This window comes from Salvelinus alpinus, chromosome 25, assembly GCF_045679555.1.
Source record: "Salvelinus alpinus chromosome 25, SLU_Salpinus.1, whole genome shotgun sequence".
Lineage (NCBI taxonomy): Eukaryota > Metazoa > Chordata > Actinopteri > Salmoniformes > Salmonidae > Salvelinus > Salvelinus alpinus.
This window is the reverse complement of record NC_092110.1, coordinates 34,170,816-34,178,296: the sequence shown is the minus strand read 5'-3', so window position 1 is coordinate 34,178,296 and position 7,481 is coordinate 34,170,816.

The window sequence follows — 7,481 nt, the reverse complement described above, 5'->3', positions numbered from 1 at the left end:
TTTGCCTTGCTTCCTCGTGTTGCTACACCAGCTGAGGCTTTGTCAGCGGCTGTTCATTATGTGAGCATCACGGCCGAGGGCTGTGTTGGTGTTAATGGATGTTTAGTTCCCGCTCCCGTCCCACCTGCCTCGTCTAACTTCACAGCTTGAGCATCACTCAGTGGAGGATCGTTTTGGAACATTCAGTATCTCTCTCATTTCAGTCACTCAGCTACTCCGCTGAAATATGCAGTAGGACATTTGCGTCAATGTGAAAATCAGCCTGTGCTTCTAAGATGTTTATTTGTCTGCTTGGGCGACATATTTTTCCATTTCAGTCTATTGACAGCTCTTTGGTACATTTTAATCATATGGCTGGCCCTCTGTTCTCTTTAAACATAGAGCATGGTGTGTGGGGAATATTCACACTGAAACCTGTAAGCCATGATAGCTTTGATACACAATTTCCTAACGTTCTTTCCATTAGTGCATATAAGAGCGTTCTCACCTGTTCGGAGTCTGTCAAGAGCTTTTTTCATTACACACTATGCACAGTCACATAACACTTGTGCTCAAAAACACTCTGTACTCTCTCTCTCTTTCTCTCTCAATTCAATTCAAAGGACATGGGAAACATATGTTTACATTGCCAAAGCAGTTGTTTTTTCTTGTGTTACTTTTTGATTTTGTTTATATTTTTTCTTCACTTTATTTTGTTTAGTAAATATTTTATTAACTCTACTTCTTGAACTGCATTGTTGGTTAAGGGCTTGTGAGTAAGGTCTGTACAGTGGCTTGCGAAAGTATTCACGCCCCTTGGCATTTTTCCTATTTTGTTGCCCTACAACCTGTAATTAAAATTGATTTTTTGGGGGGGGTTTGTATCATTTCATTTACGCAACATGCCTACCACTTTGAAGATGCAAAATGTTTTTCATTGTGAAACAAACAAGAAATTCGACAAAAAAACTATTTACCCCCCAAGGTCAATACTTTGTAGATCCACCTTTTGCAGCAATTACAGCTGCAAGTCTCTTGGTGTATGTCTCTATAAGCTTGGCACATCTAGCCACTGGGATTTTTTCCCATTCTTCAAGGCAAAACTGCTCCAGCTCCTTCAAGTTGGATGGGTTCCTCTGATATACAGCAATCTTTAAGTCATACCACAGATTCTCAATTGGACTGATGTCTGGGCTTTGACTAGGCCATTCCAAGACATTTAAATGTTTCCCCTTTAACCATTCGAGAGTTGCTTTAGCAGTATTTGTTTTTTTTCCCTCAAGAATTCCCCTGTATTTAGCTCCATCCATAATTTCTTGAATTCTGACCAGTTTCCCAGTCCCCACCGATGAAAAACATCCCCGCATCTTGATGCTTCCACCACCATGCTTCACTGTGGGGATGAAATTCTCGGGGTGATGAGAGGTGTTGGGTTTGCGTCAGACATAGCATTTTCCTTGATGACCAAAAAGCTAAATTTCTGTCTCATCTGACCAGATTACCTTCTTCCATATGTTTGGGGAGTCTCCCACATTCCTTTTGGCGAACACCAAACATGTTTGCTTATTTTTTTCTAGAAGTAATGGCTTTTTTTCTGTCCACTCTTCCATAAAGCCCAGCTCTGTGGAGTGTACAGCTGAAAGTGGTCCTATGGACAGATAATCCAATCTCCGCTGTGGAGCTTTGAAGCTCCTTCAGGGTTATCTTTGGTCTCTTTGTTGCATCTCTGATGAATGCCCTCCTTGCCTGGTCTGTGAGATCCCAACCCTGATCTGTACTTCACAACTTTGTCCCTGACCTGTTTGGAGAGCTCCTTGGTCTTCATGGTGCCCCTTGCTTAGTGGTGTTGCAGACTCTGGGTCCTTTCAGAAGAGGTGTATATATACTGAGATCATGTAACGATCATGTGACACTTAGATTGCACACAGGTGGACTTTATTTAACTATTTATGTGAGCACTTCCTTCTGAAGGTAAATGGTTGCACCAGATCTTATTTAGGGGCTTAATAGCAAAGGGGGTGAATACATATGCACACACCACTTTTCCATGTTTTTTTATTTTTTATATTTCACTTCACCAATTTGGACTATTTTGTGTATGTCCATTACATGAAATCCAAATAAAAATATATTTAAATTACAGGTTGTAATGCAACAAAATAGGAAAAACACCAAGGGGGATGAATTCTTTTGCAAGGCACTGTACCTGTTGTATTCGGCGCATGTGACAAATACAATTTGAATTGATTTGAAATAGATAATAATAGATAATAACAGATGTGAAATAAACCATTTAAAAAATTTACAGTAAACATTACACTCACAAAAGTTCCAAACAAATAAAGTAATTTGTCTATATACATATACATCTCACTCTCTCTCGCTCTCGCTCTCTCTCTTTCTCTTTCTCTCTGTCTCTATTTCTCTTTCTCTCTGTCTCTCTCTATATATCTCTCTCTCTGTTTCTCTCTCTCGCTTGCTCTCTGTCTCTCTCTCTTTCTTTCTCTCTCTCTCTCTTTCTCTCTCTCAATTTCAATTTAAGGGCTTTATTGGCATTGGAAACATATGTTTACATTGCCAAAGCAAGTGAAATAGATAATAAACAATGCAAAATGAACAGTAAACATTACATTCATAAAAGTTCCAAAATAATAAAGACATTTCAAATGTCATATTATGTCTATATACAGTGTTGTAATAATGTGCAAATAGTTAAAGCACAAAACGGAAAATAAATTAACACAAATATAGGTTGTATTCAGAATGGTGTTTGTTCTTCACTGGTTGCCCTTTTCTTGTGGCAACAGGTCACAAATCTTGCTGCTGTGATTGCACACTCTGGTATTCCACCCAAAAGATATGGGAGTTTATCAAAATTTGATTTGTTTTCCAATTCTTTGTGGATCTGGGTAATCTGAGAGAAATAAGTTTTTCTAATATGGTCATACATTTGGCAGGAGGTTAAGAAGTGCAGCTCAGTTTCCACTTTATTTTGTGGGAAGTGTGCAAATAGCCTGTCTTCTCTTGAGAGCCAGGTCTGCCTACGGTGGCCTTTCTCAATGGCAAGGCTATGTTCACTGTCTGTACATAGTCAAAGATTTCCTTAATTTTGGGTCAGTCACAGCGGTCAGATATTCTGCCACTGTGTACTCTCTCTTTAAGGCCAAATAGCATTCTAGTTTGCTCTGTTTTTTTGTAAATTCTTTCCAATGTGTCAAGTAATTATCTTTTTGTTTTCTCATGATTTGGTTAGGTCTAATTCTGTTGCTGTCCTGGGGCTCTGTGGGGTCTGTTTATGTTTGTGAACAGAGCCCCAGGACCAGCTTGCTTAGGGGACTCTTCTCCAGGTTAATTTCTCTGTATGTGATGCCTTTGTTTTGGAAGGTTTGGGAATCGCTTCCTTTTAGATGGTTGTAGAATTTAACCGCTCTTTTCTGGATTTTGATTTAAAAAGAATGTTTACAAAAAAGTATTTAACCAGGCAAGTCAGTTAAGAACAAATTCTTATTTACAATAACAGCCTAGGAACAGTGAGTTAACTGCCTTGTTCAGAGGCAGAACGACAGATCTTTACCTTGTCAGCTCGGGGATTCAATCTAACAACCTTTTGGTTACTGGCCCAACACTCTAACCACTAGGCTACCTGCCGCCCCAATAACTAGCGGTTATCAGCCTAATTCTGCTCTCCATGCATTACTTGGTGTTTTACGTTTTGGTGTTTGTCCCATTTTGTGAATTCTTGGTTGGTGAGCAGACCCCAGACCTCACAACCATGAATGGCAATGGGTTCTATAACTGATTCAAGTACTTTTAGCCAAATCCTAATTGGGATGTTGAATTTTATGTTCCTTTTGATGGCATAGAAGGCCCTTCTTGCCTTGTCTCTCAGAAATCGTTCACAGCTTTGTGGAAGTTACCTGTGGTGCTGATGTTTAGGCAGAGGTAAGTATACTATTTTGTGTGTTCTAGGGAAACGGTGTCTAGATGGAATTTCTATTTGTGGGCCTGGCAACTGTACCTTTTTTGGAACACCATTATTTTTGTCTTACTGAGATTTATTGTTAGGGCCCAGGTCTGACAGAATCTGTGCAGAATATCTCAGTGCTGCTGTAGGCCCTCCCTGGTTGGTGTCACGTCTGTCGTTAGAATGAGACCAAGGCGCAGCGTGGTATACGTACATTCTCTTTTAATGAATGAACACCGAACAAACCAACAAAATGAACAAACGCAACGTGAAGCTATACAAAATAGTGCTGACAGGCAACTACACATAGTCAAGATCCCACCAACACAAATAAGGAAATGACTACCTAAATATGATCCCCAATCAGAGACAACGATAAACAGCTGCCTCTGATTGGGAACCATATCAGGCCACCATAGAAATACAAAAATACCTAGATGACCCACCCAAGTCACTCTCACGCCCCAACCGACACAGAAAAAAACTGCTTACTATGGTCAGGGCGTGACAGTTGGGGACATAAGCACCAGATCATCAGCAAACAAGTAAGGTGAGTCCGGGTGCTGCAGACAGTTCTAGTGCCCTCACCAATTCGTTGATATATAGGGTGGGGCTTAAGCTGCATCCCTGTCTCACCCCCCAGCCCTGTGGAAGAAATGCGTGTTTTTTGCCAATTTTAACCGCACCCTTGTTGTTTGTGTACATGGATTTTATAATGTCTTATGTTTCCCCCATTACCACTTTCCATCAATTTAAATAGCAGGCCCTCATGCCAAATTGAGTCGAAAGCTTTTTTGAAATCAACAAATCATGAGAAGACTTTGCCTTTGATTTGTTTGTCTTATGGTAATTTGGTAAAAAGCCAATTTGACATTTGCTCAGTACATTGTTTTCACTGAGGAAATGTACGAGTCTGCCGTTAATGATAATGCAGAGGAATTTCCCAAGGTTGCTGTTGACGCGTATCCCATGGTAGTTATTGGGGTCAAATTTGTCTCCACTTTTGTGGATTGGGGTTATCAGTCCTTGGTTCCAAATATTGGGGAATATGTCAGAGCTGATGATGATGTTAAAGAGTTTTTTGTATAGCCAATTGGAATTTGTGGTCTGTATATTTTATAATTTAATTTAAGATACCATCAATCCTACAGTCTTTCTTGTGTTGGAGGGTTTGTATTTTGTCCTGTAGTTCAGTCAATGTAATTGGAGAATCCAGTGTCTTCTGTTAGTTTTTAATAGTTGATACCAAGATTTGTATTTGATCATGGATATGTTTTTACTGTTTGTTCCTTGTTATCGAGTCAAAAAGATTGGAGAAGTGGTTTATCCATACATCATTTTGGATAGATAACTCTTCGTGTTGTTGTTTGTTTAGAGTTTTCCAATTTTCCAAGAAGTGGTTAGATTTTCTCTCTCTGTCTCTCTCTGTCTCTCTCTCTCAATTCAATTCAATTCAAAGGGCTTTATTGACACGGGAAACATATGTTTATATTGCCAATGCAAGTGAAATTGATAATTTCCCTTTTGTTTATTATCTATCAAAATGAACAGTAAATATTACACTCAAAGTTTCAAAGGAATAGACACATTCAAATGTCATATTATGACTATGTACTATGTTCTGCTGTGATGGCACACTGTGTTATTTCACCCAATACATATGGGCGTTTATCAAAATTTGATTTGTTTTGGAATGCTTTGTGGGTCTGTGTAATCTGAGAAAAATATGTGTCTCTAATATGGTCATACATTTGGCAGGAGGTTAGGAAGTGCAGTTCACTTTCCACCTACTTTTGTGGGCAGTGTGCACATAGCTTGTTTTCTCTTGAGAGCCAGGTCTGCCTACGGCGGCCTTTCTCAATAGCAAGGCCATTTTCACTGTGTCTGAACATAGTCAAAGATTTCCTAACATTTGGGTCAGTCACAATGGTCAGGTATTCTGCCACTGTGTATTCTTAGTTTAGGGCCAAATATCATTCCAGTTTGCTCTGTTTTTTTGGTAAATTCTTTCCAAAGTGTCAAGTAAATATCTTTTAGGTTTTTCATGATTTGGTTGGGTCTAATCGAGATGCTGTTCCTGTCCTGAGGCTCTGTGGGGTCTGTTTATGTTTGTGAACAGAGCCCCAGGACTAGCTTGTTTAGGGGACTCTTCTCTAGGTCTCTCTCTCTCTGTCTCTCTCTCTCTCTCTCTCACACACACACACGCACACACACACACACTCTCACACACACACACAAAGCTCTGAACTCTTTGGTCTTTTTAAGCAACTTGCTCACTCTAAGGGAATTCTGAGTGCTCTGAGGTGATTTCTTCCCTATCACTATTTGACTGAAACAAACAGAATCATCTCCCTAAGGATTCAACTCCTCCAGCTGTATCTGATTTACAGGGGAAAAGGGCAACTTTGGTTCACTTACTTCTGCCAGTTCTCTTGTGAAGTTATGTTTACTCTCAAGGGATTTGAGAATAACTCCTTGAGAATAACTGGTTGAATAAATTGAATAAAATAATCTAGTATGAATAACAGGCACAGTCAGGTCTCCTGAAAAATGTCCCTCTTCAGTGAACCAGGAAGAACCTACCGGGGCTGTACTTGTCACGTTCTGACCCTAGTTCTTGTGTTATTTCTTTGTTTTAGTTGGTCAGGACGTGAGTTGGGTAGGTTATCTATGTTTTGTGTTTCTATGTTGGGTTTCTCATTTGGCCTGATATGGGTCTCAATCAGAGGCAGGTGTTAGTCATTGTCTCTGATTGGGAACCATATTTAGGTAGCCTGTTTTCTGTTGTGTTTTGTGGGTGGTTATTTCCTGTTTGGTGTTTTTGTGTTTCACCTTTCGGGACTGTTCGTGTGTCGGTTTATTGTTTTGTTTCAGTGTTCAGTTTTATTATTAAAACATTATGGACACATACCACGCTGCATCTTGGTCCTCTTCTTCTCCTCCAGACGATGAACGTTACAGTACTTCCGAACATTAGAAAAAGTTTTTCGTTTTTTTCTCTGTGTCAAAATGCGCATTGGCTAATTAAAATCATTGACATAGTTGTGAGTGAACAAACGCTATATGTTAGCTGTTCCCATCAGATAGCCTGACAGGCTTAGACCTGTGCTAACCTGCACAGCTGGCCGTGATTATATTGGGTTCAAATTCCGTATCAGCCAATTAAAATCATTGACGGCATTGGACTTGATGCAACATTACATGAAAGCTTCCTTAAAAGAAGTCCAACAGCATGCTCGGATAACCAAAGCAACTAGATCACGGGTGTATGACTGACGTTTGTTATTGGCTGATGCACATTTTGAGATGGAGAAAACCTTTTTCTAATGTTCCCAAGTATGGCCCGAATAGGTTTCATGTTATTGAGACAGAATGCTGGCACTTCAAAAAACATAGCCAGTATGTTGTTGTGATTTCCTGGAGTTGCCACGAAGTGAAACAGTAACAAATGTTGACGTCTGCAAATTTTTTGAATAGCCCAAATTAACGGGCGTCTCCACAGCCTGCTACTTCGCTAATGAAGGTCCTGCCTGTGAAT